This window comes from Panthera pardus, unplaced genomic scaffold (genome assembly GCF_024362965.1).
Source record: "Panthera pardus isolate Hobbes unplaced genomic scaffold, ASM2436296v1 HiC_scaffold_16, whole genome shotgun sequence".
NCBI classification, from domain to species: Eukaryota; Metazoa; Chordata; class Mammalia; order Carnivora; family Felidae; genus Panthera; species Panthera pardus.
In genome coordinates this window covers 5,660,668-5,666,667 of record NW_026526721.1, presented here as the reverse complement: position 1 = coordinate 5,666,667, position 6,000 = coordinate 5,660,668, and positions in this window count along the sequence as shown.

The following is a 6,000-nucleotide window of genomic DNA, read 5'->3' as shown; positions in this document are numbered from 1 at the left end:
GCCAAGGATGAATGCCGAATGGGAGAGGGACAGTAAGCACGTGCACACGTCTTGCGACACAAACAGGAGGGCTGCGAAGCCAGCCGGCTTACCGCCATCATAGTTCAGCGTGGCGAAGTTGGCCTGCTTCTCCGCACAGCCGGCACTGTTGCAAACCCTCATCTGCAGCTCGTACCAGGTGGCTTCCTGAAGGTCGTACAAAATGTACGACTTGGAGAGAGAGGTCCGCTGAGCCGTGGTCCAGACCGTGGTCCCAAAGGGTCTGTACTCAAGTGTGAAGGAGGTGATGGGACAGCCGCCATCGTTCCAGCCAATGAGGTTCAGCCTCACGCGCGTGGTGTTGATGCTGGCGAAGAGCTCTTGCTCCTTGGAGAACTGGGGCTCTGAGGGGGAAGGCACAGTGGGGGGGTCAGCTCATGGGATACACCCATGAAGGCTGTCAGAGCAGTCACACAGCTTCTTTTGGCTGCCTTCCCCGCCTGGGGGAGGAGTTCGGCCCAAGTCTGGATCATAGGCCACTTGCAACGAGTCCGCTATTTATAGGGACCTATGGACCAATGGGCAGTCTCCAACCATAATAACCTGGGTGGGAGAGGGAAAATGGGGTGGGTAGGGGTTATTTTTGTGTATCTTAGGGCTCTTGAAGAACAGTGCTATTTTCATGAATGCGTTTCCTTGAGTGGTTCTCTTTCTTTTCTTAATGTTTATTTATCTGAGAGAGAGAGCGTGTGCAAGAGAGTGCAGGGGAGGGGCAGAGAGAGAGAGAGAGAGAGAGAGAGGGAAAGAGAGAGAGTCCTAAGCAGGTTCCACACTCAGCATGGAGCCTGATGTGGGGCTCGATCTCACAACTGTGAGATCATGACCTGAGCCACAATCAAGAGTCAGGTGCTTAACCGACTGAGCCACCCAGGAGCCCCTCCTTGAGTGGTTCTGAAGGAATCAGTGTTGTGTATCGAGCTGACCTGTTTCTACTCTCATGCGGACAGATCTGACTCAAGAGAAGTCTAGTTGAATTTGGGAAGTGCAAGCAGGTATCCCTTGCTATCCAAGCACTTCCTGCTGGAGCCCAGAGCCTAATGGATATATTTCTGCGTAAATCAACACCTCACCCTTTGAACCCTGGCCGCATCTTATCCGCAACTCTGGTGCCAGATCCAAACAGCGCCTTTGTCTTCCCATCTCTAGCTCTTTTGCCATCCCGTGCACCAGATGGGAGTCAGATGTGAGGGGGAGCCACAAAGACTCTCTCTTCACTGCCTCACCTACACCCACGTGCCACTGTACCCCTCCTCTTACTGGTGTCCCCAGATTGCAATTACACCACTGAGTGCCGTTTTCCTCTCGGGGTTCATCTCCTCCAACGTCCATGTTTCAGATTAAAAACCAATTCACATTAAAGGTCAACAGTCTATCCCACTCACTTCCCACCTGAAAAGGGGGAGGCCTCTGAGGCAATGTGAAAAGTTCTGGATGCAGGGGTCATGGGGTGACTGAGGAAGAAGATCACACCAGAAGAAGGTGACAGGGCAAATGTCTTATTTCATGGCCACCCAGCTGGGGCACTTTATGTTGGCACCAAAGCCCTTGATCTTCAACTGCTACTCCTTTTCTCCACTGCAAATGAGATAATGAAAAAAGAGAACCAGGATATTCTCTAAAGACTGGCCACCTCTCTCATTTCACTGTAACACTTCCAGACCTGTTTCGGGAACCACAAGGTTCAAACTCACAACCGAGCGTGCAAATATATGATGCATCTTTTGGGATTCCGATCCCCCATTCGATCTCGAAAACAGGAAATGTAGAAACCAGAAGGCATACATACCTTTCCCCAGCGTTTTCGCTTCTATGATTTCACTTATGCGTCCTGGTCCCACTCCATTCTGCGCAGTAAGAGTGAACTTGTACCAAGTACCACACTTCAGGTTTTCCAGGCGGTAAGAGCGCTCACTTGGGCTGATTGGAAAACTTCCCCACTGCTCGCTGTTGTCCTCAGAGTACTGCAATATGTATCCTACAGAAAGCACGAGATATTTAAAAGAGCATTATTTCCGTTCTCCTAGAAGCTGGTGGGCGTTTTCATTTTGTATGGGGTGAAAGTTCTCAGAATTCACACATCTTTGGAAGAGAACATCTGAAGTCTCCCTGATGCAGGAAATTGAACCTAGGCTAGGAGGAGTGCCATGATGATGTTTTCATTAGTAGTTAGGCCATACCCGACATTACTATAGTGTATCGCTAAGTGGGATGGTGAAAATAAAACCACTTTCTCCCCATTTCCTTTTAAATGGTGTAGTGGGGGCTCCTGGGTGGCTCAGTCAGTTAAGCATCCAACTTCGGCTCAGGTCATGATCTTATGGTTCGTGGGTTTGAGCCCCAGCTTGGAGCCTGGAGCCTGCTTGGGATTCTGTGTCTCCCTCTCTCTGGCCCTTCCCCCCTCGCAATCTGTCTTTCTCTTTCTCTCTTTCTCAGAAATAAAATATATCACCAAAAAAATTTTAAGAAGAAAAAAGGTGGCGCGGGCAGCAGGGAGTAGGCACGAAATCTCTAGACATCTGGCTTCAGAGCACACGTGCCTGAATCCTGGGCTATCATCATGATCCGAAGCTGAATTATTTTCAAGAGAACCAAAGCTCTGGAAAAGCTGGACCGATGTGATCAAGGGGGTAGGAATCTCATCCACGAACCCCTACCCAGTCCACAACCACAAAGGGAACCAGCTCTAAATCCTGTAGCCATCCCAACACTTCAACGGCAACCTGCATCTCCTTGTCTGAAAAATCCTTCCAACAGTTCATCTCCACACATGACCACTATTACCTGCACTCCTACTACCACGAACATCAACCGTCCATTTCTTGAGTGCTCACCACGTGCCATTCGTTGTCCTCACCCCGTTCCTTTCATTACCTCACCTGGACCTCTGAGACAGTGATTGTCTCCACAGTGAGATGAAGACCCTGAAGTCCAGAGAGGTTAGGGGACCATCCTAGAGCCCCATCAGTAAGATTCAAAACCCACCTCAGACTCCGAAGCCAGCACTCCTGGCCCTTGTGATCACTGAGGCATTCCTCCTTGGTATGGCCTTCATTCTTGTTGCCCCAGCGAATTCCTGGGGTCAAACATGTCTGGTTTTCTCTGTCCCTGTCTCCTCCATGTTCATACCCCAACAACCCAGGTACCAGTCTGCCTGGTGCATGGTGCCTCCACACCAGTGGGCTTGTATCTTCCTCCAGCCCGTGGGGCTCCATTTTTAACACAGGCAAGACACTTCTCAGCTCTGCACTACAGAGGTTCCTAACCCCACATTGGCAGCATTAAGTGTTTTGCAGACCTCCCACATGGAGGTCCCCTGTCCTCGATTCTTCCTTCTGGGGTCAGGGTCTGCAACCTCCCTGTTCTTTGCTCCTTCCTTCCCCTCTGGTCCTCTGCATCCTTGGGGTCCCTCTTCCTTTCCCAGCCTTCTTTTCTCTTTGAGGGTTCCTATCTGCACCCCTCAAATCTCCTTCAGTACCTGACAGGTGGCTGAGGGTTTGTGTTCCCCATGCTCCCAACATCATTTCTTGGCTTCCCCTCCAGCCCTGCCCAAACCACCTCCTTGCTGCCCTGGACATAACCAGGAGTATACTTTCCTTCTAATTTCCTCCATCCAAATCACATCTGGGAAGCTTTTATAACCCTTGGCAATGGGATCCCCCGTGCCAATGGCTTTGGCCACCACTGTGTTTCAGGGACCCCCATTTGTCTTTGTTTGGAAATTCTTCATTACTAAAACTGGCTTCATCTCCAAGACCTTCCACTCTGACACTTTCTGTACTACCTCTCCCCTGCTCTCATGCTTACAGAACCAAAACTTCATTTCATTTGAGATTGGGGTCCTAGAATCCCTTGAACTCTTACCTCAATGCCCCATTTTTTCCCCCATAACAATGTTCTCTAACCAGCCTAGAATCTTCAGGAGGCCATTTTCACCATGAACTTGGTTTCACTCACTCTTATGACTTCTGGCCACACTTACTGGGCCAGTCATCAGCTCTGGTAACCTGAGATCCACTTTTCCTCCCAGCTGTCCGGCACCACTTGAGGAAGTCATTAAACTGAAAATTGTGACCATCACAATTTGGGCTATTTATCTGCAGCTGGGGCCTCGTTCCCTCTTGGCAATGACTTTGTTGGTCTATTAATGACTCCCTGTGCATTTCACATGGCAGCTGTTACAAATCTTCCTCACTTCCCCACACTCCCTCAAAACCACAAACACATCCTCACTACCCAATAAGCCAAGTGGTATTTTTTAAAAGGGAAGATCCTCCCTTTCACTCAGTGGAGTGCTGATAAATGTTTAACAACTGGCTGTTCAAAAAGAAAGAAAGAAAGAGAGAGAAGTGAAGGAAGGAAGAAAGGAAGGAAGGAAGAGAAAGAAAGAAAGATAGAAAGAAAGGAAGGAAGAAAGAAAGAAAAAAGAAATGAAGGAAGAAAAGGAAGGAAGAGAAAGAAAGAAAGAAAGAAAGAGAAAGAAAGAAAAAGAGAAAGAAAGAATGGAAGGAAGGAAGAAAGAGAAAGAAAAAGAAAGAAAGAAATGAAAGAAAGAAAGAAATGAAAGAAGAAAGGAAGGAAGGAAGAGAAAGAAAGAAAAAGAGAAAGAAAAAGAATGGAAGGAAGGAAGGAAGAGAAAGAAAAAGAGAAAGAAAGAATGGAAGGAAGGAAGAAAGGAAGGAAGGAAGAAAGGAAGGAAGGAAGAGAAAGAAAGAAAGAAAGAAAGAAGAAAGAAAGAAAGAAAGAAAGAAAGAAAGAAAGAAAGAAAAAAGAAAGAAAGAAAGAAATGGAGCCCTGACCAGTAGCATTTCTGATTTCTGTGGTGTATAAAGATCCCCAGCCTGGGTGTAGTCAGTAAGTGCAAGGTGGGGAAGAGAGAAGACAGCTTGCTCTCGTGAGTTGGAAAGGAGCTGACTCCAGCCTCCCACTGGTTTTGCCCTGAAATGGCCCCTATTTCCAATTGTCTGCTCCTTACTCAGAAGAAGGGATGGTCTCTGCTTTTGGAAATCCAAGCCGGCTACCCCCTCCCATGTGCTCTAGGACTAGCCCCCCACCCCTGTGCATCTTCAGTCTGTTCCTCCAGATTCTCTTCCTTTCCTGGGGCCACAGCTTGCTTAGAGTGATGCTCTCCCAACTTCACGCCGGCTAGAAATATCACGCTACTTTGTTCCTCAGGACAAACATCCTTTACTCTTTTCTGCTATGGACTAATTGCCAAAAGCTTTGTGCAAATAGATCATTTCCCATATAAATTCTAGGCTCTCCATCTTTCCGTGTTTTAGAAGTTAGAACGAAAACTGTGGTTATTTGAATGAATGATTGAGTACGAGAGTGAATGAATGACGGAGTGTTGACAACATGGGGAAGAAACAGTATGCAGAATCTTGGGGGAGAGATTACCAAATTCTTTCTTTCTCTTCTGCCTTTGTTAACCTTTCACTCAAATTGGATGCATAATGATAAATTTGTGAATGAGATGCCTCGGATGGATGATGAGTTTCAGTACATACCATAAAAATAGATGTGTGGCTTGCTGTTGAGGTAGTGGGAGAATTAATTATAACTAACACATAACGATTACTTGATGAAGATGTGTCACTTATTGGCCTGGGGATAATGACAATTAATGACTGTGGACAACCTACTGCTTATTACCTCTGATGGAACTGCCCCCATTGTCTCCAGGGAGCCACGAGAGGGTAATGGAAGAAGACGTTGTTTTGGACACTGTAAGCCGAGGCTGATCAGGTGGAACTAGATAGGGAACAGTTTTTAGGAGACAAGAATCAGTTTTTCACATCTTTCATCTGCTTTAACAGCCATTTACCAAATCATTTTTAACAACCATTTATTAAATAAGTGTTTTAGGGTGCCAAAATACGCAATTCACTTCTGTCAGAGTGTCTATTTAGTCGATGTCCTGGGTTAAAGAGATAGAGCAGACTGAATCTATTACTTAACGGA